Source organism: Salmo salar, chromosome ssa03 (assembly GCF_905237065.1).
Source record: "Salmo salar chromosome ssa03, Ssal_v3.1, whole genome shotgun sequence".
NCBI classification, from domain to species: Eukaryota; Metazoa; Chordata; class Actinopteri; order Salmoniformes; family Salmonidae; genus Salmo; species Salmo salar.
The window spans coordinates 3,859,715-3,884,169 of NC_059444.1; the positions used below are offsets into that span (position 1 = coordinate 3,859,715).

The following is a 24,455-nucleotide window of genomic DNA, read 5'->3' on the forward strand; positions in this document are numbered from 1 at the left end:
CTCCAGCACAAAGCATTGTTGGTTCGATTGGTTGTGGGAGGAGCTCCTCACAGTGAAATGCTGAATACAACAGGTGTAGTAGACCTTACAGTGAAATGCTGAATACAACAGGTGTAGTAGACCTCACAGTGAAATGCTGAATACAACAGGTGTAGTAGACCTCACAGTGAAATGCTGAATACAACAGGTGTAGTAGACCTCACAGTGAAATGCTGAATACAACAGGTGTAGTAGACCTCACAGTGAAATGCTGAATACAACAGGTGTAGACGACCTCACAGTGAAATGCTGAATACAACAGGTGTAGTAGACCTCACAGTGAAATGCTGAATACAACAGGTGTAGTAGACCTCACAGTGAAATGCTGAATACAACAGGTGTAGTAGACCTCACAGTGAAATGCTGAATACAACAGGTGTAGTAGACCTCACAGTGAAATGCTGAATACAACAGGTGTAGTAGACCTCACAGTGAAATGCTGAATACAACAGGTGTAGTAGACCTCACAGTGAAATGCTGAATACAACAGGTGTAGTAGACCTTACAGTGAAATGCTGAATACAACAGGTGTAGTAGACCTTACAGTGAAATGCTGAATACAACAGGTGTAGTAGACCTCACAGTGAAATGCTGAATACAACAGGTGTAGTAGACCTCACAGTGAAATGCTTAATACAACAGGTGTAGTAGACCTCACAGTGAAATGCTGAATACAACAGGTGTAGTAGACCTTACAGTGAAATGCTGAATACTACAGGTGTAGTAGACCTCACAGTGAAATGCTGAATACTACAGGTGTAGTAGACCTCACAGTGAAATGCTGAATACAACAGGTGTAGTAGACCTCACAGTGAAATGCTGAATACAACAGGTGTAGTAGACCTCACAGTGAAATGCTGAATACAACAGGTGTAGTAGACCTTACAGTGAAATGCTGAATACAACAGGTGTAGGTAGACCTTACAGTGAAATGCTGAATACAACAGGTGTAGTAGACCTCACAGTGAAATGCTGAATACAACAGGTGTAGTAGACCTCACAGTGAAATGCTGAATACAACAGGTGTAGTAGACCTTACAGTGAAATGCTGAATACAACAGGTGTAGTAGACCTCACAGTGAAATGCTGAATACAACAGGTGTAGTAGACCTCACAGTGAAATGCTGAATACAACAGGTGTAGGTAGACCTCACAGTGAAATGCTGAATACAACAGGTGTAGTAGACCTTACAGTGAAATGCTGAATACAACAGGTGTAGTAGACCTCACAGTGAAATGCTGAATACAACAGGTGTAGTAGACCTCACAGTGAAATGCTGAATACAACAGGTGTAGGTAGACCTCACAGTGAAATGCTGAATACAACAGGTGTAGTAGACCTCACAGTGAAATGCTGAATACAACAGGTGTAGTAGACCTTACAGTGAAATGCTGAATACAACAGGTGTAGTAGACCTCACAGTGAAATGCTGACTACAACAGGTGTAGTAGACCTCACAGTGAAATGCTGAATACAACAGGTGTAGTAGACCTTACAGTGAAATGCTGAATACAACAGGTGTAGTAGACCTTACAGTGAAATGCTGAATACAACAGGTGTAGTAGACCTCACAGTGAAATGCTGAATACAACAGGTGTAGTAGACCTTACAGTGAAATGCTGAATACAACAGGTGTAGTAGACCTTACAGTGAAATGCTGAATACAACAGGTGTAGTAGACCTTACAGTGAAATGCTGAATACAACAGGTGTAGTAGACCTCACAGTGAAATGCTGAATACAACAGGTGTAGACGACCTCACAGTGAAATGCTGAATACAACAGGTGTAGACGACCTTACCGTGAAATGCTGAATACAACAGGTGTAGTAGACCTCACAGTGAAATGCTGAATACAACAGGTGTAGTAGACCTCACAGTGAAATGCTGAATACAACAGGTGTAGTAGACCTCACAGTGAAATGCTGAATACAACAGGTGTAGTAGACCTTACAGTGAAATGCTGAATACAACAGGTGTAGTAGACCTCACAGTGAAATGCTGAATACAACAGGTGTAGTAGACCTCAGAGTGAAATGCTGAATACAACAGGTGTAGTAGACCTTACAGTGAAATGCTGAATACAACAGGTGTAGTAGACCTTACAGTGAAATGCTGAATACAACAGGTGTAGTAGACCTTACCGTGAAATGCTGAATACAACAGGTGTAGTAGACCTCACAGTGAAATGCTGAATACAACAGGTGTAGTAGACCTCACAGTGAAATGCTGAATACAACAGGTGTAGTAGACCTCACAGTGAAATGCTGAATACAACAGGTGTAGTAGACCTTACAGTGAAATGCTGAATACAACAGGTGTAGTAGACCTCACAGTGAAATGCTGAATACAACAGGTGTAGTAGACCTCACAGTGAAATGCTGAATACAACAGGTGTAGTAGACCTTACAGTGAAATGCTGAATACAACAGGTGTAGTAGACCTCACAGTGAAATGCTGAATACAACAGGTGTAGTAGACCTTACAGTGAAATGCTGAATACAACAGGTGTAGTAGACCTTACAGTGAAATGCTGAATACAACAGGTGTAGTAGACCTCACAGTGAAATGCTGAATACAACAGGTGTAGACGACCTCACAGTGAAATGCTGAATACAACAGGTGTAGTAGACCTTACAGTGAAATGCTGAATACAACAGGTGTAGTAGACCTCACAGTGAAATGCTGAATACAACAGGTGTAGTAGACCTTACAGTGAAATGCTGAATACAACAGGTGTAGTAGACCTCACAGTGAAATGCTGAATACAACAGGTGTAGGTAGACCTCACAGTGAAATGCTGAATACAACAGGTGTAGTAGACCTTACAGTGAAATGCTGAATACAACAGGTGTAGTAGACCTTACAGTGAAATGCTGAATGCAACAGGTGTAGTAGACCTCACAGTGAAATGCTGAATGCAACAGGTGTAGTAGACCTCACAGTGAAATGCTGACTACAACAGGTGTAGTAGACCTCACAGTGAAATGCTGAATACAACAGGTGTAGTAGACCTTACAGTGAAATGCTGAATACAACAGGTGTAGTAGACCTTACAGTGAAATGCTGAATACAACAGGTGTAGACGACCTCACAGTGAAATGCTGAATACAACAGGTGTAGACGACCTCACAGTGAAATGCTGAATACAACAGGTGTAGACGACCTCACAGTGAAATGCTGAATACAACAGGTGTAGACGACCTTACAGTGAAATGCTGAATACAACAGGTGTAGTAGACCTCACAGTGAAATGCTGAATACAACAGGTGTAGTAGACCTCACAGTGAAATGCTGAATACAACAGGTGTAGTAGACCTCACAGTGAAATGCTGAATACAACAGGTGTAGTAGACCTCACAGTGAAATGCTGAATACAACAGGTGTAGTAGACCTCACAGTGAAATGCTGAATACAACAGGTGTAGTAGACCTCACAGTGAAATGCTGAATACAACAGGTGTAGTAGACCTTACAGTGAAATGCTGAATACAACAGGTGTAGTAGACCTTACAGTGAAATGCTGAATACAACAGGTGTAGTAGACCTCACAGTGAAATGCTGAATACAACAGGTGTAGTAGACCTCACAGTGAAATGCTGAATACAACAGGTGTAGTAGACCTTACAGTGAAATGCTGAATACAACAGGTGTAGTAGACCTTACAGTGAAATGCTGAATACAACAGGTGTAGTAGACCTCACAGTGAAATGCTGAATACAACAGGTGTAGTAGACCTTACAGTGAAATGCTGAATACAACAGGTGTAGTAGACCTCACAGTGAAATGCTGAATACAACAGGTGTAGTAGACCTCACAGTGAAATGCTGAATACAACAGGTGTAGTAGACCTCACAGTGAAATGCTGAATACAACAGGTGTAGTAGACCTCACAGTGAAATGCTGAATACAACAGGTGTAGTAGACCTTACAGTGAAATGCTGAATACAACAGGTGTGGTAGACCTCACAGTGAAATGCTGAATACAACAGGTGTAGTAGACCTTACAGTGAAATGCTGAATACAACAGGTGTAGTAGACCTTACAGTGAAATGCTGAATACAACAGGTGTAGTAGACCTTACAGTGAAATGCTGAATACAACAGGTGTAGTAGACCTCACAGTGAAATGCTGAATACAACAGGTGTAGTAGACCTTACAGTGAAATGCTGACTACAACAGGTGTAGTAGACCTCACAGTGAAATGCTGAATACAACAGGTGTAGTAGACCTCACAGTGAAATGCTGAATACAACAGGTGTAGTAGACCTTACAGTGAAATGCTGACTACAACAGGTGTAGTAGACCTCACAGTGAAATGCTGAATACAACAGGTGTAGTAGACCTCACAGTGAAATGCTGAATACAACAGGTGTAGTAGACCTCACAGTGAAATGCTGAATACAACAGGTGTAGTAGACCTCACAGTGAAATGCTGAATACAACAGGTGTAGTAGACCTTACAGTGAAATGCTGAATACAACAGGTGTAGTAGACCTCACAGTGAAATGCTGAATACAACAGGTGTAGTAGACCTTACAGTGAAATGCTGAATACAACAGGTGTAGTAGACCTCACAGTGAAATGCTGAATACAACAGGTGTAGTAGACCTCACAGTGAAATGCTGAATACAACAGGTGTAGTAGACCTCACAGTGAAATGCTGAATACAACAGGTGTAGTAGACCTTACAGTGAAATGCTGAATACAACAGGTGTAGTAGACCTTACAGTGAAATGCTGACTACAACAGGTGTAGTAGACCTCACAGTGAAATGCTGAATACAACAGGTGTAGTAGACCTCACAGTGAAACGCTGAATACAACAGGTGTAGTAGACCTCACAGTGAAATGCTGAATACAACAGGTGTAGGTAGACCTCACAGTGAAACGCTGAATACAACAGGTGTAGTAGACCTTACAGTGAAACGCTGAATACAACAGGTGTAGTAGACCTCACAGTGAAACGCTGAATACAACAGGTGTAGTAGACCTCACAGTGAAACGCTGAATACAACAGGTGTAGTAGACCTCACAGTGAAATGCTGAATACAACAGGTGTAGTAGACCTCACAGTGAAATGCTGAATACAACAGGTGTAGTAGACCTCACAGTGAAATGCTGAATACAACAGGTGTAGTAGACCTTACAGTGAAATGCTGAATACAACAGGTGTAGTAGACCTTACAAGCACCTTAACCAACAACGCAGTTTAGAAAAAGTATGGATAAGAAAAAGCAATAACAGTAACAAGTCATTAAAGTGCAGCAGTAATATAACAGCAGTGAGTGGCTGTGCCACCCGGCACAGCCAGAAGAGGACTTGGCCACCCCTCATAGCCTGGGTCCTCTCTAGGTTTCTTCCTAGGTTCTTGGCCTTTCTAGGGAGTTTTTCCTAGCCACCGTGCTTCTACACCTGCATTGCTTGCTGTTTGGGGTTTTAGGCTGGGGGTTTCTGTACAGCACTTTGAGATATCAGCTGATGTAAGAAGGGCTTTATAAATACATTTGATTTGGGTACCGGTACAGAAACAATGTGCAGGGTCACCGGTTAGTTGAGGTAGTATGTACATGTAGGTAGAGTTAGTAAAGTGACTATGCATAGATGACAACAGAGAGTAGCAGTGGTGTGGAGAGGGGGGGGGGGGCAATGCAAATAGTCTGGGTAGCCATTTGATTCATTGTTCAGCAGTCTTATGGCTTGGGGGGTAGAAGCTGTTAAGAAGCCTTTTGGTCCTAGACTTGGCGCTCCGGTACCGCTTGCCGTGCGGTAGCAGAGAGAACAGTCTATGACTAGAGTGGCTGGAGTCTGACAATTTTTAGGGCCTTCCTCTGACACAGCCTGCTATGGAGGTCCTGCTATGGAGGTCCTGCTATGGAGGTCCTGCTATGGAGGTCCTGCTATGGAGGTACACAATCCATGTCCCTCCCAATGGTCTCGAGGTTTAACAATCCTTCTTTAACTTGTCTCCTCCCCTTCATCTACACTGATTTGAAGTGGATTCAACAATTGACCTCAATAGGGGATCATATCTTTCAGCTGGATTCCCCTGATCAGTCTGCCATGGAAAGAGCAGGTGTTCTTAATGTTTCGTAAACTCAGTGTATATTTAGTAAATAAAAAAAAAAGCAAGTGCCATTTTAAGATTGAATTTATTTAAACCGTAATATCAACTGGTTATATTATAACGTGGCATAGCCTTGTTTTGTACATTTATCAGACAAGTCTCTAATTTCCTGAGCCCTTATCATGGTCAAGATACCAACAAATAAATAAAAACATGATGTAATATCACAGAATAAAATGGAACAGAATATTTCTTCTAAATGAATAAAGTTGCCTGTGTGAAATTCAAAGAGTTGATCCTTTGAAACTGGTCTCTTTTCATGGTTACAACCCGAAATATATATATTTATTTTCTTCTTCGAATAAACAGACAATCAATTTAGATTATTCTGCTCTGTTCCTTGAACTTTTCTAAATGGAGGAACAATTCCACATTGAACGGGGATGAATTATGCCCAGGGTGTCGAATTGGTGAGTAGGCCTAGGATTAAAGATTCGGATGAAAATACACTATTTTTCAAACTGTTTTTGCATATTTTTTCGTGTGGAACCTGTCTATGTTAAAGGGGGGGGTTATAACCTAGTGTAACAGTATAGCTTCCGTCCCTCTCCTCGCCCCTACCTGGGCTTGAACCAGAGACCTTCTGCACACATCGAGAACAGCCACCCCACGAAGCATCGTTACCCATCGCTCCACAAAAGCCGCGGCCCTTGCAGAGCAAAGGGGAAACAACTACTTCAAGGTCTCAGAGCGAGTGACGTCACCGATTTGAAACGCTTTTAGCGCGCACCACCGCTAACTAGCTAGCCATTTCACATCGGTTACACTAGGCTAACCAATTCTATATGGCACTAGTAGTTTGCAAAGTAGCATAAGCGGAAAATAGACAGGACAGTTATTCCAAAATTGCAGCTCGTTGTTAGAACACACGGTTTCCTACTTTTGATCAATCAGTCCATTTGGAATTAGTAATAAAACTGTTGTCATTTGTCAAGGAATGTAGCTTAGATATGTTTGTATCTGTGTTTTCTGTAGTCCTGACGGGAGCTTGTGTATCTGTCAGTTAGATATGTTTTTATCTGTGTTTTCTGTAGTCCTGACGGGAGCTTGTGTATCCCGTCAGATATGTTTTTATCTGTGTTTTCTGTAGTCCTGACGGGAGCTTGTGTGGGCAGTCAGTACATATGTGTGGCGGGAGTGAGTGAGAAAGGGAACTGTGTGTGTTTTAGCTTCTATCTTGTTGTGTCCCACATGTACAAATGAGACACTAGAGTTAAAGCAAATGAACATGGTCTTGAAGACAACAGCAGTTGCCTGTTCAGGCAGCCACAAATCACATTCCACCTAATAGTGTTGCAGTATTTGAATGTGATCTCTGGTTCGTTCTCATTCCATCCCAGGCTTAAACCCAGGCAGGTGTGCAAACACCATATATATATATATATATATATATATATATATATATATATATATATATATATATATATCTCTATATCTATATCTATATATATATATATATATATATAATGTACATATTGTACGAACACGTACGCACGCACACGCGTGTTTTCCCATTTGACTGGGTTTGACCTTGGGTCTCCTGTGTGCCACAAGACAATCTTAGCAGGGGCTGGGGATGGGGCTAGAGTAGGGGATGGGATGGGGTGTAGTGGTAGGGCTGTGTCTGGTGATGGTGTAGTGGTAGGGCTGTGTCTGGTGATATCTCTGGGGATGGTGTAGTGGTAGGGCTGTGTCTGGTGATGGTGTAGTGGTAGGGCTGTGTCTGGTGATGGTGTAGTGGTAGGGCTGTGTCTGGTGATATCTCTGGGGATGGTGTAGTGGTAGGGCTGTGTCTGGTGATGGTGTAGTGGTAGGGCTGTGTCTGGTGATATCTCTGGGGATGGTGTAGTGGTAGGGCTGTGTCTGGGGATGGTGTAGTGGTAGGGCTGTGTCTGGTGATGGTGTAGTGGTAGGGCTGTGTCTGGTGATACCTCTGGTGATGGTGTAGTGGTAGGGCTGTGTCTGGTGATGGTGTAGTGGTAGGGCTGTGTCTGGTGATATCTCTGGTGATGGGGTGGTGTGGTCACGGGACTCCGTCAGCCGCCTGGGGCAGAGAAGCTTAAGAATGGTGCCTATTGTCAGACAGGCAGGCAGTCCCTCTCCCTGTTCCCTTCTCTAGCCCATTCCCTGTTTTCCTAGCCTGTACTCTCTTCTCCTAGCTAGCCTGTTCTCCTAGCTAGCCTGTTCTCCTAGCTAGCCTGCTCTCCTAGCTAGCCTGTTCTCTCTTCTCTTAGCTAGCCTGTACTCTCTTCTCTTAGCTAGCCTGTACTCTCTTCTCTTAGCTAGCCTGTTCTCTCTTCTCATAGCTAGCCTGTTCTCTCTTCTCTTAGCTAGCCTGTTCTCTCTTCTCTTAGCTAGCCTGTTCTCTCTTCTCTTAGCTAGCCTGTTCTCTCTTCTCTTAGCTAGCCTGTTCTCTCTTCTCTTAGCTAGCCTGTTCTCTCTTCTCTTAGCTAGCCTGTTCTCTCTTCTCTTAGCTAGCCTGTTCTCTCTTCTCTTAGCTAGCCTGTTCTCTCTTCTCTTAGCTAGCCTGTACTCTCTTCTCTTAGCTAGCCTGTACTCTCTTCTCTTAGCTAGCCTGTACTCTCTTCTCTTAGCTAGCCTGTACTCTCTTCTCTTAGCTAGCCTGTACTCTCTTCTCTTAGCTAGCCTGTACTCTCTTGTAGCTAGCCTGTACTCTCTTCTAGCTAGCCTGTTCTCTCTTCTAGCTAGCCTGTTCTCTCTTCTAGCTAGCCTGTTCTCTCTCCTAGCTAGCCTGTTCTCTCTCCTAGCTAGCCTGTTCTCTTAGCTAGCCTGTTCTCCCTTCTCTTAGCCAGCCTGTTCTCTCTTCTCTTAGCCAGCCTGTTCCCCTAGCTAGCCTGTTCCCCTAGCTAGCCTGTTCCCCTAGCTAGCCTGTTCCCCTAGCTAGCCTGTTCCCCTAGCTTGCCTGTTCTCTTAGCTAGCCTGTTCTCTCTTCTCCTAGCTAGCCTGTTCTCTCTTCTCCTAGCTGGCCTGTTCTCTCTTCTCCTAGCTAGCCTGTTCTCTCTTCTCCTAGCTAGCCTGTTCTCTCTTCTCCTAGCTGGCCTGTTCTCTCTTCTCCTAGCTAGCCTGTTCTCTCTTCTCATAGCTAGCCTGTTCTCTCTTCTCCTAGCTGGCCTGTTCTCTCTTCTCCTAGCTGGCCTGTTCTCTCTTCTCTTAGCTAGCCTGTTCTCTCTTCTCTTAGCTAGCCTGTTCTCTCTTCTCTTAGCTGGCCTGTTCTCTCTTCTCCTAGCTGGCCTGTTCTCTCTTCTCTTAGCTAGCCTGTTCTCTCTTCTCCTAGCTAGCCTGTTCTCTCTTCTCTTAGCTAGCCTGTATTGTTTTCCTAGCCAGGTGGTATTCAAAGTCAGGGTCACTACCCCAAAACATTAGGAACACCTTCCTGATATTGATTTGCAAAACTCTTTTGTCCTCAGAACAGCCTCAATTTGTCGGGCATGGACTCTACAACGTGTCGAAAGCGTTCCACGTTGATGCTTTCCCATGTTGACTCCAATTATTCCCACTGTTGGTCAAGTTGGCTGGATGTCTTTTTGGGTGGTGGACCATTCTTAACACACACAGGAAACTGTTGAGCGTGAAAAACCCAGCAGCTTTGCAGATCTTGACACCCTCAAACCGGTGCTCCTGGCACCTACTACCATAGCCTGTTCAAAGGCACTTAAACCTTTTGTCTTGCCCCATTCACCCTCTGAATGGCACACATACACAATCCATGTCTCAATTGTCTCAAGGCTTAAAAATCCTTCTTTAACCAATTTCCTTCCCTTCATCTGTACTGATTTGATGCGGATTTAACAAGTGACATCAATAAGGGATCATAGCTTTCACTTGGTTAGTCTGTCATGGAACGAACAGGTGCTCCTAATGTTTTGGGTGTGTTTATTTAACTAGGCAAGTCAGTTAGGAACAAATTCTTATTTACAATGACGGCCTACCCCGGACGACGCTGGGACAATTATGCGCCGCCCTATGGGACTCCCAATCACGGCTGGATCCAGCCTCTGCTGTATGGAGACATTATAACACTACACCGTGATCCAGCCTCTGGATGTATGGAGACATTACAACACTACACCGTGATCCAGCCTCTGCTGTATGGACACATTACAACACTACACCGTGATCCAGGCTCTGGATGTATGGACACATTACAACACTACACCGTGATCCAGCCTCTGGATGTATGGACACATTACAACACTACACCGTGATCCAGCCTCTGCTGTATGGACACATTACAACACTACACCGTGATCCAGCCTCTGGATGTATGGAGACATTACAACACTACACCGTGATCCAGCCTCTGCTGTATGGACACATTACAACACTACACCGTGATCCAGCCTCTGGCTGTATGGACACATTACAACACTACACCGTGATCCAGCCTCTGGATGTATGGACACATTACAACACTACACTGTGATCCAGCCTCTGGATGTATGGAGACATTACAACACTACACCGTGATCCAGCCTCTGGATGTATGGACACATTACAACACTACACCGTGATCCAGCCTCTGGATGTATGGACACATTACAACACTACACCGTGATCCAGCCTCTGCTGTATGGACACATTACAACACTACACCGTGATCCAGCCTCTGGCTGTATGGACACATTACAACACTACACCGTGATCCAGCCTCTGGATGTATGGACACATTACAACACTACACCGTGATCCAGCCTCTGGATGTATGGACACATTACAACACTACACTGTGATCCAGCCTCTGGATGTATGGAGACATTACAACACTTCACCGTGATCCAGCCTCTGGATGTATGGAGACATTACAACACTTCACCGTGATCCAGCCTCTGGATGTATGGAGACATTACAACACTACACCGTGATCCAGCCTCTGGATGTATGGACACATTACAACACTACACCGTGATCCAGCCTCTGGATGTATGGAGACATTACAACATTACACCGTGATCCAGCCTCTGGATGTATGGAGACATTACAACACTACACCGTGATCCAGCCTCTGGATGCATGGACACATTACAACACTACACCGTGATCCAGCCTCTGGATGCATGGACACATTACAACACTACACCGTGATCCAGCCTCTGGATGTATGGACACATTACAACACTACACCGTGGTACAGCCTCTGGATGTATGGAGACATTACAACACTACACCGTGATCCAGCCTCTGGATGTATGGACACATTACAACACTACACCGTGATCCAGCCTCTGGATGTATGGAGACATTACAACACTACACCGTGATCCAGCCTCTGGATGTATGGACACATTGATACACCGTGATCCAGCCTCTGGATGTATGGACTCATTGATACACCGTGATCCATTGGCAGCTAAATGAATAAAGTGGCACTGATTTTGAAGCTAAAGAAATGAGCTCATAGCCTATAGGTCTACTGCTGCATTGACCTGTCACTTCCATTGCTCTTTCACACTGAGGATTGGTGATTATCGAGGGGGAGATTTGTTGGAAAGATTTTTTTTCAAATGGTTTACTGTGAGGAACTGTATCGTTTTAAAATATGATCATTCTCAATGGATTCGTGTTCCTTCAACTTGATCAGACAGAAACCAGGCAGACACATGCTCATATGGAGCACTTTAAACAAAAGACAATAAAAAAATAAAATTGACATCTCGTAAATAATGGTTATGAAATAAACAAAAACCTGTTTCTCCTGTGTAGCAGGTCGTGAACTCTGCAAACAATTTTTCTGCTCAGGGAATGAGAACGATGAATGACTCTTAAGTAATACATGCATTAACCCAAAATTCATGTTACCAAATGATGTGGATTAACGGACATTTACTACTGGTGACAAATGTAATGGGGAATAAATCAGAGGGCGAACAATTCACACAATGAAACCATGGATGCACAAGAATTGGCGTGAGACAGCTGAGTCGTTCTGGAGAGAGAAGACTGGTCTATATCTTCACCACACACCCCTGCCCTGCTGAGTCGTTCTGGAGAGAGAAGACTGGTCTATTTCTTCACCACACACCCCTGCCCTGCTGAGTCGTTCTGGAGAGAGAGAGACTGGTCTATATCTTCACCATACACCCCTGCCCTGCTGAGTCGTTCTGGAGAGAGAAGACTGGTCTATATCTTCACCACACACCCCTGCCCTGCTGAGTCGTTCTGGAGAGAGAGAAGACTGGTCTATATCTTCACCACACACCCCTGCCCTGCTGAGTCGTTCTGGAGAGAGAGAAGACTGGTCTATATCTTCACCACACACCCCTGCCCTGCTGAGTCGTTCTGGAGAGAGAGAGACTGGTCTATTTCTTCACCACACACCCCTGCCCTGCTGAGTCGTTCTGGAGAGAGAGAAGACTGGTCTATATCTTCACCACACACCCCTGCCCTGCTGAGTCGTTCTGGAGAGAGAAGACTGGTCTATTTCTTCACCACACACTCCTGCCCTGCTGAGTCGTTTTGGAGAGAAGACTGGTCTATATCTTCACCACACACCCCTGCCCTGCTGAGTCGTTCTGGAGAGAGAGAGACTGGTCTATATCTTCACCATACACCCCTGCCCTGCTGAGTCGTTCTGGAGAGAGAGAGACTGGTCTATATCTTCACCACACACCCCTGCCCTGCTGAGTCGTTCTGGAGAGAGAGAGACTGGTCTATATCTTCACCACACACCCCTGCCCTGCTGAGTCGTTCTGGAGAGAGAGAAGACTGGTCTATTTCTTCACCACACACCCCTGCCCTGCTGAGTCGTTCTGGAGAGAGAAGACTGGTCTATTTCTTCACCACCCTGCCCTGCTGAGTCATTCTGGAGAGAGAAGACTGGTCTATATCTTCACCACACACCCCTGCCCTGCTGAGTCGTTCTGGAGAGAGAGAAGACTGGTCTATTTCTTCACCACACACCCCTGCCCTGCTGAGTCGTTCTGGAGAGAGAAGACTGGTCTATTTCTTCACCACACACCCCTGCCCTGCTGAGTCGTTCTGGAGAGAGAAGACTGGTCTATATCTTCACCACACACCCCTGCCCTGCTGAGTCGTTCTGGAGAGAGAAGACTGGTCTATATCTTCACCCCTCCCTTTCTTCTTGTCTCAACATTTTAAATGATATTCAAGACACATTATCTTCACATGAGGTGTTTTTCACTGACAGCCGTAACTCAATAAGCAATAAACGCTACCCGAGCAATTATTATTATTATTATTATTATTAGTCTAATATTTTAGATTCTAATGATCCTCGATTCCTCTGTGGCTAAGTCATGCTTTCTGGTGAAGTATTTTAAATGGTTTTATTTATTTCTCTATAGCCAGGAGTAATTATATTATGTTATTTCTCTATAGACAGGAGTAATTATATTATTTGCCACATTTATTTTCATTTACTTCCCTTTTTTAATTTAATCTTTATTTAACTAGGCAATTCAGTTTAAGAACAAATTCTTATTTACAATGACGGCCTACCAAAAGGCAAAAGGCCCTCCTGCGGGGACAGGGGCTGGGATTAAAAATAGGAAAAATAAATAAAATTGAACCCACGCTATGCCGTTTCTCTCCTTTTCTATTGATTTTCATATCAACTTTCTTTTGTTGTCCGGAAGTCAAAGGCACAATCTTAGTCACACTGGCAACCTATTGTAGTTGTTACATGTTTAGAATTCCCGCCATTTTGACGAGTGTTTTTTGAAAATTTAGTTCGATTGTTTGTTCCATTACATGAGTTGCATGTAAATGTGATTTCTGTCATTCTGAGCACCGCGGGTGGGATGTTCCTCTCTATACCAGACCCAGTGGATGTTCCTCTCTATACCAGACCCAGTGGATGTTCTTCTCTATACCAGACCCAGTGGATGTTCCTCTCTATACCAGACCCAGTGGGTGTTCTTCTCTATACCAGACCCAGTGGATGTTCTTCTCTATACCAGACCCAGTGGGTGTTCCTCTCTATACCAGACCCAGTGGATGTTCTTCTCTATACCAGACCCAGTGGATGTTCTTCTCTATACCAGACCCAGTGGATGTTCTTCTCTATACCAGACCCAGTGGATGTTCCTCTCTATACCAGACCCAGTGGATGTTCCTCTCTATACCAGACCCAGTGGATGTTCCTCTCTATACCAGACCCAGTGGATGTTCCTCTCTATACCAGACCCAGTGGATGTTCCTCTCTATACCAGACCCAGTGGATGTTCTTCTCTATACCAGACCCAGTGGATGTTCTTCTCTATACCAGACCCAGTGGATGTTCTTCTCTATACCAGACCCAGTGGATGTTCCTCTCTATACCAGACCCAGTGGATGTTCTTCTCTATACCAGACCCAGTGGATGTTCTTCTCTATACCAGACCCAGTGGATGTTCTTCTCTATACCAGACCCAGTGGATGTTCTTCTCTATACCAGACCCAGTGGATGTTCTTCTCTATACCAGACCCAGTGGATGTTCTTCTCTATACCAGACCCAGTGGATGTTCCTCTCTATACCAGACCCAGTGGATGTTCCTCTCTATACCAGACCCAGTGGATGTTCTTCTCTATACCAGACCCAGTGGATGTTCCTCTCTATACCAGACCCAGTGGATGTTCCTCTCTATACCAGACCCAGTGGATGTTCTTCTCTATACCAGACCCAGTGGATGTTCTTCTCTATACCAGACCCAGTGGATGTTCTTCTCTATACCAGACCCAGTGGATGTTCTTCTCTATACCAGACCCAGTGGATGTTCCTCTCTATACCAGACCCAGTGGATGTTCCTCTCTATACCAGACCCAGTGGATGTTCCTCTCTATACCAGACCCAGTGGATGTTCCTCTCTATATCAGACCCAGTGGATGTTCCTCTCTATACCAGACCCAGTGGATGTTCCTCTCTATACCAGACCCAGTGGATGTTCCTCTCTATACCAGACCCAGTGGATGTTCCTCTCTATACCAGACCCAGTGGATGTTCTTCTCTATACCAGACCCAGTGGATGTTCCTCTCTATACCAGACCCAGTGGATGTTCCTCTCTATACCAGACCCAGTGGATGTTCCTCTCTATACCAGACCCAGTGGATGTTCCTCTCTATACCAGACCCAGTGGATGTTCCTCTCTATACCAGACCCAGTGGATGTTCTTCTCTATACCAGACCCAGTGGATGTTCTTCTCTATACCAGACCCAGTGGATGTTCCTCTCTATACCAGACCCAGTGGATGTTCCTCTCTATACCAGACCCAGTGGATGTTCTTCTCTATACCAGACCCAGTGGATGTTCCTCTCTATACCAGACCCAGTGGATGTTCCTCTCTATACCAGACCCAGTGGATGTTCTTCTCTATACCAGACCCAGTGGATGTTCCTCTCTATACCAGACCCAGTGGATGTTCCTCTCTATACCAGACCCAGTGGATGTTCCTCTCTATACCAGACCCAGTGGATGTTCCTCTCTATACCAGACCCAGTGGATGTTCCTCTCTATACCAGACCCAGTGGATGTTCCTCTCTATACCAGACCCAGTGGATGTTCCTCTCTATACCAGACCCAGTGGATGTTCTTCTCTATACCAGACCCAGTGGATGTTCCTCTCTATACCAGACCCAGTGGATGTTCTTCTCTATACCAGACCCAGTGGATGTTCCTCTCTATACCAGACCCAGTGGATGTTCCTCTCTATACCAGACCCAGTGGATGTTCTTCTCTATACCAGACCCAGTGGATGTTCTTCTCTATACCAGACCCAGTGGATGTTCTTCTCTATACCAGACCCAGTGGATGTTCCTCTCTATACCAGACCCAGTGGATGTTCCTCTCTATACCAGACCCAGTGGATGTTCTTCTCTATACCAGACCCAGTGGATGTTCCTCTCTATACCAGACCCAGTGGATGTTCTTCTCTATACCAGACCCAGTGGATGTTCTTCTCTATACCAGACCCAGTGGATGTTCCTCTCTATACCAGACCCAGTGGATGTTCCTCTCTATACCAGACCCAGTGGATGTTCCTCTCTATACCAGACCCAGTGGATGTTCCTCTCTATACCAGACCCAGTGGATGTTCCTCTCTATACCAGACCCAGTGGATGTTCCTCTCTATACCAGACCCAGTGGATGTTCTTCTCTATACCAGACCCAGTGGATGTTCCTCTCTATACCAGACCCAGTGGATGTTCCTCTCTATACCAGACCCAGTGGATGTTCCTCTCTATACCAGACCCAGTGGATGTTCTTCTCTATACCAGACCCAGTGGATGTTCTTCTCTATACCAGACCCAGTGGATGTTCTTCTCTATACCAGACCCAGTGGATGTTCTTCTCTATACCAGACCCAGTGGATGTTCTTCTCTATACCAGACCCAGTGGATGTTCTTCTCTATACCAGACCCAGTGGATGTTCCTCTCTATACCAGACCCAGTGGATGTTCTTCTCTATACCAGACTCTTGTCAAAAGTTGCTTTTGAAGAAAGACCATGTGATGTTGGCGTAATTCATTTTTTACATTTTTACATTTTAGTCATTTAGCAGACGCTCTTATCCAGAGCGACTTACAGTAGTGAATGCATACATTTCATACAATTTCATACATTTTTTTTCTGTGCTGGCCCCCCGTGGGAATCGAACCCACAACCCTGGTGTTGCAAACACCATGCTCTACCAACTGAGCTACAGGGAATTCCTTTGATGAAATTGTAGATTCATTAATGAATGTCATTGTCAGACAAAACTTCAAAGAGGTGGAATTTGTGTATTAATCTGTGTATTAATCTATCTCATGTATTGGAGGGTTAGAATCATGTCAGAACACACAGACAGATGGAGACACAGAATGGGGAGAGAGGGTGATGAATGAAACACACAGATGCCCCCAGCCCTGTGTATTGTGATAGCAGCAGTTGTGGGGGAGGTAGCGAGTGAAGGGGGGAGAGGGGGATGGAGCGGGAGAGATAGCGGGGGAGGTAGCGAGGAGGAGCGGGGGAGATGGCGAGAGAGGAGGAGCGGGGAGAGGGGGCAGGTAGCGAGGTAGCGAGAGAGCGAGGGGGAGAGGGGGCAGGTAGCGAGAGAGAGGGGGTGAGGTGGAGAGAGGGGAGGTAGCGAGAGAGAGGGGGTGAGGTGGAGAGGGGGCAGGTAGCGAGAGAGAGGGGGTGAGGTGGAGAGGGGGCAGGTAGCGAGAGAGAGGGGGTGAGGTGGAGAGGGGCAGGTAGCAAGAGAGAGGGGGGTGAGGGGGCAGGTAGCAAGAGAGAGGGGGGTGAGGTGGAGAGAGGGGAGGTAGCGAGTGAGGGGGAGGTTTAATCAGAGAGAAAGGGAGGTTGAATCAGGGGGAGAGAGGTTGAAAGAGCTGTAAACATGGAGGGAGTGAGGGCGAGGGAGGGAAAGGTAACGAGCGGGAGGTAGAGAGGGGAGAGCGGTAGGGAGAGGGAGAGGTAGCACTATTGGTTAGTAAGCATTTCACTCTAAGGTCTACTACAACTGTTGTATTCGGCGCACGTGACAAATAAACTTTGATTTGAGGGAGAGGGAGCGAGGGGGAGGTTGAAACAGAGAGGGGTAGGAAGAGACGTGAGAGAGAGAGGGGGTAAGGGGAGAGGGAAGGAGGGGGAGGTTGAAACAGCGAGGGGGAGGAAGAGAGACGTAGACATGGAGGTAGAGAGAGAGAGGGTAAGGGGAGACGGAAGGAGGGGGAGGTTGAAACAGCGAGGGGGAGGAAGAGACGTAGAGAGAGGGGGTAAGGGGAGAGGGAAGGAGGGGGAGGTTGAAACAGAGAGGGGGGAGGAAGAGAGACGTAGACATGGAGGTAGAGAGAGAGGGGGTAAGGGGGGAGGTTGAAACAGCGAGGGGGAGGAAGAGAGACGTAGACATGGAGGTAGAGAGAGAGGGGGTAAGGGGAGAGGGAGCGAGGGGAGGTTGAAACGTAGAGAGAGAGAGGGGGTAAGGGGAGAGGGAAGGAGGGGGAGGTTGAAACAGAGAGGGGGGAGGAAGAGAGACGTAGACATAGAGGTAGAGAGAGAGGGGGTAAGGGGAGAGGGAAGAAGGGGGAGGTTGAAACAGCGAGGGGGAGGAAGAGAGACGTGAGACATGGAGGTAGAGAGAGAGGGGGTAAGGGGAGACGGAAGGAGGGGGAGGTTGAAACAGAGAGGGGGGAGGAAGAGAGACGTAGACATGGAGGTAGAGAGAGAGGGGGTAAGGGGGGAGGTTGAAACAGCGAGGGGGAGGAAGAGAGACGTAGACATGGAGGTAGAGAGAGAGGGGGGTAAGGGGAGAGGGAGCGAGGGGGAGGTTGAAACGTAGAGAGAGAGAGGGGGGTAAGGGGAGAGGGAAGGAGGGGGAGGTTGAAACAGAGAGGGGGGAGGAAGAGAGACGTAGACATAGAGGTAGAGAGAGAGGGGGTAAGGGGAGAGGGAAGAAGGGGGAGGTTGAAACAGCGAGGGGGAGGAAGAGAGACGTAGACATGGAGGTAGAGAGAGAGGGGGTAAGGGGAGACGGAAGGAGGGGGAGGTTGAAACAGCGAGGGGGGAGGAAGAGAGACGTAGACATGGAGGTAGAGAGAGAGGGGGTAAGGGGAGAGGGAAGAAGGGGGAGGTTGAAACAGCGAGGGGGGAGGAAGAGAGACGTAGACATGGAGGTAGAGAGAGGGGGGTAAGGGGAGAGGGAAGGAGGGGAGGTTGAAACGTGAGAGAGAGAGGGGGTAAGGGGAGAGGGAGCGAGGGGGAGGTTGAAACGTAGAGAGAGAGAGGGGGTAAGGGGAGAGGGAAGGAGGGGGAGGTTGAAACAGAGAGGGGGGAGGAAGAGAGAGCGTAGACATGGAGGTAGAGAGAGAGGGGGTAAGGGGAGAGGGAAGAAGGGGGAGGTTGAAACAGAGAGGGGGGAGGAAGAGAGACGTAGACATGGAGGTAGAGAGAGAGGGGGTAAGGGGAGAGGGAAGGAGGGGGAGGTTGAAACAGAGAGGGGGGGAGGAAGAGACGTAGAGAGAGAGGGGGTAAGGGGAGAGGGAAGAAGGGGGAGGTTGAAACAGAGAGGGGGGAGGAAGAGAGACGTAGACATGGAGGTAGAGAGAGAGGGGGGTAAGGGGAGAGGGAAGGAGGGGGAGGTTGAAACAGAGAGGGGGGAGGAAGAGACGTAGAGAGAGGGGGTAAGGGGAGAGGGAAGGAGGGGGAGGTTGAAACAGAGAGGGGGGAGGAAGAGAGACGTAGACATGGAGGTAGAGAGAGAGGGGGTAAGGGGAGAGGGAAGGAGGGGGAGGTTGAAACAGAGAGGGGGGAGGAAGAGAGACGTAGACATGGAGGTAGAGAGAGAGGGGGTAAGGGGAGAGGGAAGGAGGTTCACGTGTATCTGTCAGAATCAAAGGGAGTATCCTGACAGGATGTAGGCATAAACAAAGGAAGGTCACAGGTCACAGGTGGCAGACACAGAATGCTCCCTGTGTGTGTGTGTGTGTGTGTGTGTGTTGTTACCTGTCATGCGCTGACACAACACACACACACACACACACAGGTTGGTCCACCTCTCCCCTGGTAGAGCAAGTCCTCTATTTTAGCCTTTGAAGGAATGTGGTCGGCAGAGCCAAAACATTTTTTTAACGCTTTATATTTTGCCCTCGCCGAGACTGTTTGTTTCCCGAGACTGTTTGAGCTATTTCATGAGGTGGGAGGATAAGAGAGGGAGGGGGGGGGGGGGAGAGATGCGTTTGCGAGCTTATTAGCTAACGTAAGCATTGTGGTTATTCTCAGGATAGCTGTCTGGCTCTTCTTTCAGACAGGTAGATAACTATGGTGATGTATGTCTGTAGTCTGTAACCCCCCAGGGCAGGTTAACTAAACAATATTATCTAGTGACGCAACGATATAAACATTTTTATCCAATATCTTCCTTGCCCCAAAAAAACGATACCGATAACCGATATTAAAAGTTTTTTTTTTTTGCGGCCTTTTAATCATTCTAGTTCAGTTAAATAGTTAACTCACACACATGGACGCAGCTGTCTAAAGCACTGCGTCTCTAGTTGAAATCCAGGCTGTATCACATCCAGGCCGTGATTGGGAGTCCCATAGGGCGGCGCACAATTGGCACAGCGTCGTCCAGGTTTGGCCGGGGTAGGCCGTCATTGTAAATAAGAATTTGTTCTTAACTGACTTTTCTAGTTAAATAAAGGTTATACACACACACACACACACACACACACACACACACACACACACACTGACCAAAAAGTTATTTTGTTGGCATTTACGAATGTCCCCATTACCAGTATAACATGTTGTGTCAAATAAGCTTGTTGACCAATCAGGACCTGAATATATGACTGCACGTCACATAATCATTTAACGCGTTCATACATTTTTTATGTAGTTATTACACATTGATTACACCATCACACGTATTTCATATGTTACAACGATTAATCGATACGTCTGCTATGATGCTGGTAAAGTTGTCTCGCGCCACTACAGTGCTGGTCATTTAAAAAAAAGCTAGCTAGCTCATGGATGCAAACAATGTTCTTCCCCAAAAACAAAGCAAAACGACATCTGTTACCAGTAGCTGTAGTTAGCTAGCTAACTATCTAGCTAGGTGTCATCTAAAATAACCCTCATTTATGAGACAGTTCTTATTTGATTAATGGTGGTCAGACCCATCTATGTGAAGCTAGCCACAATAAGGATTAGCCACAACAGTGGACTTTGCGGTTAGCCTTCAAAATAAAAGTATGGCATAATTCTACTCTTTGTATTAATTTTGCATCACTGTCAATGACTTACTTTTATTTTGAAGGCAAACTGTAAATTCCACAACAATCCTTGTTGTGGCTAGCTTCACAACACATAATCCGGTCAGGTCGAGCCTCATTAGACAGATGAAGCTAGCTGGCTGCTTATAACGTTAGCTTTGGGCAACAGGGTTAAGTAGCTGGCTAGCTATTTATTTTCATGAACTGATGTTCAATTTCAATAGGTGAACAACAAGTGGCTACCTAGCTAATTACTTACAAGGATTCCTAAATCATTGCTAAGAATAATGAAAATGACAGCAGTTTCTACTGGTTATTGTTTTCAGGCTGGTTGTATTGGTGCTAGCTAGGTACCAAGCTAAAGCTAGCTATCCCAGAAGTTGCGGATGAACAAATTATGCTTTATTACCAACACGATATTGTAAACACATCGTTCGTGGCCAGTGTTTGCTTGTTTGCAGACTTTTTTTGTACATCTTTGACAGTGCTATTGTATCTTTTTGGACACGCAAAGACCCAAACGGCGTTCCATAGTATGTCGTGAAGCTAATAGCAGTGACGCTATTACTGTGTAACTCCGGTAGGGCAACATCTGAACAATAGCGCACTTGGTAACGTTAGTGTGTACCGGTGCTCGACCAGTCGGCGAAAGCCAACATCACCCACGACCGAGAACGGTTGATTCTCAAGGGCAATGAATTCCATTATCTTGGCATTAATGGGTTTCACCTTTTTGAGTTGTCTCTCACTGAAATGTTGTTTCTCTTTCAAATGACTGCTGGACTTATTGACTGCTCGATCCACACAGCAGACATTGTGGGCTAGGTTAGGAATGCTGTGTTGCACGTGGCGTCATTACGTCATGTACCTACGTTATATAGAGGTATGAACGGCAGCTTTGACATTGGTTTTGCACATCGGCGTTAAACTAGACATCGGACCGATACGTTCACCGATATATTATGCCAGTAACTTTAATCTCCTCCTGTCACTTTGTCTGTCTGTTTCCTGTGTTGATGCTAAATTAGATTCCCTCTTGCAAGGATTGTCACTTCAGGATCACGGTTGTTTGAGTTGAACTGTGCGCTTTGAGCGCTGGACTGTGTGTTTTTATGCGTCATATGGGGATGATCTCCGTATTTTGAAAGTAAAATACCTTAAACTTCATTGCTGACAAGCAAAATGTTTTGGGACTAATTTAAACAAATGCCAAAATATTTGTTTTTGTGCAGAGTTTCCTTTAACACGACTACTCTTACAATAAGTACCATGGGATCTTTAGTGACCACAGAGAGTCAGGACACTCGTTTTAACGTTTCCATCCGAAAGACGGCGCCCTACACAGGGAAATGTCCCCAATCACTGCCCTGGGATATATTTTTAGACTAGAGGAAAGAGTGCCTCCTACTGGCCCTCCAACACCACTTCCAGCAGCATCTGGTCTCCCATCCAGGGACTGACCAGGACCAACCCTGCTTAGCTTCAGAAGCAAACAAGCAGTGAGATGCAAGGTGGTATGCTGTTGGCTTCAATCGTGTGTGTGATCTGAGAACGGAGGGATGGCTGTGTGTGTGTGTGTGTGTGTGTGTCCTGCTGGCTTAGGAGGAGAGGAGTGGTTGATTATCGACCAACGGACTAGCCCACAGGGGTTGCTATGGGAACCAGCAGCTTAGAGCTACCTAAATAAATAAATGTGTATGTGTGTTGGCACACCGGATAGGTGAAATGTGTTGTTATACAGGGTGAACCATAGTAGTACGGCGTCCCTGGAGCAAATTAGGGTTAAGTGCCTTGCTCAAAGGCGACCGGCAGATTTTTTTACCTTGTCGTCTCGGGTAAGAAACCGAAAGGTTGCTGGCCCAACGCTCTAACCGCTAGGCTACCTTCCGCCGAGGGAGGGAGGGAGAGAGAGGTTAGTCGAGTGTCAGATCAGTTTGTCCTGTAAATGTTGTTGTTATTCTGTATGGTTGGCTACAGCACAGATAATCTATCCTCAGCCTTCGACAGCGAGAACCATCAGATCCTCCTCTCCACCCTCTCAGGGCTGGGTGTCTCAGGATCTGCTCACTCTTGGATTGCATCCTACCTGGCAGGTCTCTCCTACCACGTGACGTGGAGAGGATCTGTGTCTGCATCACGTACTCTCACTACTGGTGTCCCCCAGGGCTCGGTTTTAAGGCCCTCTCCTCTTCTCTCTACACACCAAGTCACTCAGCTCTGTCATATCCTCACATGGTCTCTCCTATCACTGCTATGAAGATGGACCTCTCCTCTTCTCTCTATACACCAAGTCACTCGCCTCCGTCTCATCCTCACATGGTCTCTCTTGTCATTGTTTATGCTGATAACACTCTTCTTCTTCCCGCCTTCTGACACCCAGGTGGCGACACGCATCTCCGGGTGCCTGGCAGATATCTCAGCTTGGATGTCGGCCCACCACATCAAGCTCAACCTCGACAAGGCGAAGCTGCTCTTCCTCCTAGGGGGAAGGCCTGCTCGCTTCAAGACCTCTCCATCATGTTCAATACCTCCTCGATGTCCCCCTCCCAGAGTATTAATAACCTTTGCGTGACCCTGGACTTACACCCTGTCGTTCTCTGTAAATACTCAAAGAAGTGACTCGCTCCTGCAGGTTAATGCTTTACAACATCCGTAGTGTACGACCCTACCTCACACAGGAAGCGGTGCACGTCCTAATCCAGGCACTTGTCCTCACCGTCTGGACTACTGCAACTCACTGATGGGCTGTGCTCCCCGCTTGTGCTATCAAACCCCTGAAATGTATCCAGAACACTGCAGCCCACCTGGTTTTCAACCTTCCCAAGTTCTCTCATGTCACCCCGCTTCTCCTCACACTCCACTGGCTTCCAGTTGAAGCTCTCATCCACTACCAGACCATGGTGCTTACCTACAGAGCAGCAAGATGAACTGACCCTCCCTACCTTCAGGCTATGATCAAACCCTACACCCCAACCCGAGTACTCCGTTCTGCCACCTCTGGTCTCTTTTCCCGCCCACCCCTACTGGAGGGCAGCTCCCGCTCAGCCCAGTCCAAGCTGTTCTCTGTCCTGGCACCCCAATGGTGGAACCAGCTTCCCCCTGATGCTAGGACAGCAGAGTCCCTGTCCATCTTCCCCCCTGAAGCTAGGACAGCAGAGTCCCTGTCCATCTTCCCCCTGAAGCTAGGCCAGCAGAGTCCCTGTCCATCTCCCCCTGAAGCTAGGACAGCAGAGTCCCTGTCCATCTTCCCCCTGAAGCTAGGACAGCAGAGTCCCTGTCCATCTTCCCCCTGAAGCTAGGACAGCAGAGTCCCTGTCCATCTTCCCCCCTGAAGCTAGGACAGCAGAGTCCCTGTCCATCTTCCCCCTGAAGCTAGGACAGCAGAGTCCCTGTCCATCTTCCCCCCTGAAGCTAGGATAGCAGAGTCCCTGTCCATCTTCCCCCTGAAGCTAGGACAGCAGAGTCCCTGTCCATCTTCCCCCTGAAGCTAGGACAGCAGAGTCCCTGTCCATCTTCCCCCTGATGCTAGGACAGCAGAGTCCCTGTCCATCTTCCCCCTGAAGCTAGGACAGCAGAG

The 24,455-nt window shown here is 46.6% G+C and overlaps 1 protein-coding gene across 2 annotated transcripts in view; it reads left to right on the top strand.

Moving 5' to 3' along the window:
- Positions 1-24,455, top strand: part of LOC106596458 (guanine nucleotide-binding protein G(olf) subunit alpha) — a 129,776-nt gene that overhangs the window by 69,743 nt on the left and 35,578 nt on the right. The window lies entirely within an intron of this gene.